The sequence below is a fragment of the Artibeus jamaicensis genome, unplaced genomic scaffold, assembly GCF_021234435.1.
Source record: "Artibeus jamaicensis isolate MK-2021 breed Jamaican fruit bat unplaced genomic scaffold, CSHL_Jam_final scaffold_660, whole genome shotgun sequence".
In the NCBI taxonomy this organism is placed as follows: Eukaryota; Metazoa; Chordata; class Mammalia; order Chiroptera; family Phyllostomidae; genus Artibeus; species Artibeus jamaicensis.
The window spans coordinates 3,009,964-3,011,641 of NW_026522052.1; the positions used below are offsets into that span (position 1 = coordinate 3,009,964).

General features: G+C 45.9%; 1 pseudogene; it reads right to left on the reverse strand.

The window, feature by feature from the left end:
• Positions 1-722: 722 nt before the first annotated feature.
• LOC119044042 (ornithine decarboxylase antizyme 1-like) lies at positions 723-1,450 on the reverse strand (annotated as a pseudogene).
• Between the last annotated feature and the right edge of the window lie 228 nt (positions 1,451-1,678).

The following is a 1,678-nucleotide window of genomic DNA, read 5'->3' on the forward strand; positions in this document are numbered from 1 at the left end:
GGTCTCTTTTATTTATTTTATTTTAAGATTTTTATTTATTTTTAGAAAGGCAGAGGCAGGGAGAAAGAGAGGGAGAGAAACATTAATGTGTGGTCGCCTCTTGCATGCCCCCAATTGGGGACTTGGTCCACAACCCAGGTGTGTGCCCTGACCCAGAATCCAGTCCCTGAACTTTCCATTTGCAGGACAATGCCCAGCCCACTGAGCCACACTGGTCGAGGTGGCTCAAGGTCTCTTTAGGTAGCATATTTATGAGTCTTTCAAATTTCTTTAGCCACCCTATATCTTTTTTATGTAATCACTTTTATTAGATTTTTGAAAGCAGTAGCATAGATTAATACCGCTGTTTCCAAGTTAAGTTGTAAAACTATTTCCAAAACTTCTAGTAAGACGCTCCTGCTAAAAGTGCAAGGATAATCTGTATCATCTTAAACCTGTGACAGTAAAGCGAAATATGAAACATACATTTATTTAGAGTTAAAGCAAATAATGTTGGTATCACACACGCACTACTAAACTTTAAGAAATATACTGCTAATTTGGAGCGAACATTTATTTGCCCGATTACAACATGTGGACAAACTTATAAGAGGGGAGCAGGCCTGGCATTTGCACCCCATGCAGCGTTAGACACACGGAAGTGCTGATTTCTCAGCAGCGGCAAAGGTCAGGGGCGCAGGGGGCGCACAGGGTGCATGGGGCGCAGCTGCTACTCCTTGTCATCAGAAGACTCTCTCAATGGTGCAGGCCATGAAACAAGTGTCGGGTCTCCTAGGGACAAGGGGATGCCCTGGGCTCATGGTCTCAAAGCTCATAAAGCTGGAGGTACAGACGGAGCAGAGCGGCTTTGTCATCATGGTTCTTGTGGAAGCAATTGCAGGCCTGGTCAACATGCAGCTGCTCCCACGCAAACTGGGAGAGAACTGCGAAGCTACCTTTGCTTCCCTCCAGCAGAGCACAACCCGGGATGGCGGTGTAGCGGTAGTTGCTCCCCAGCACAGCACTCCCTGTTAGCCTCCTGTGAGCCAGGTCTGGATGCTGAGAAGTCTTGTCTTGCTATTAGATATTGGTTTCTCTGTTACGTTCAGTCTTTTACATTCAGTCTACATATAAGAGTAAAATAAATGAGCTGAAAGGTTGCAATCCCTCTGACTATTCCCTCGCCCACCTGGGATGGTCAGGGGTGGGTGAAGCACCTGGAGTGCCACTGAGGTCCTGGGCCCAGGTTGCTGCGGCAGTGGCAGTAGCAGCGGCAGCAGAGGGACACCCTGGAACCCTCCGTGCTGACAGCAGCTGTGCCGGTTGGGGAGCGCAGGGTGAGGCCAGTGTGGAAGCTGTCGCTTGGGCTGATTCCCCCGGTGAAGCGGTGGCAGGTGGATTTCAAGTCTGGCCGCTGGAGTTTGAAACCAGGAAAACTTCTGAAGCACCTCTGATCACCGCTGCTTCTCATTTACCCACCCCGTATCTTTTAATTTCAGCATTTAATCCATTTAAAGTGATTGTCGATAGGTGCATAGTTATTGACATTTTATTATTTATATTGAAGTTCCTTAGAAATCTCTTTAATTTGCAATTGTAAATTAAAAATTAAAAGAATTTCTTGTAATTCTGATTTGGTGGTGATTAACTCTTTTGGCCTTTTCTTATCTGGTAAGCTCTTTATCTCCTTTAATTTAAA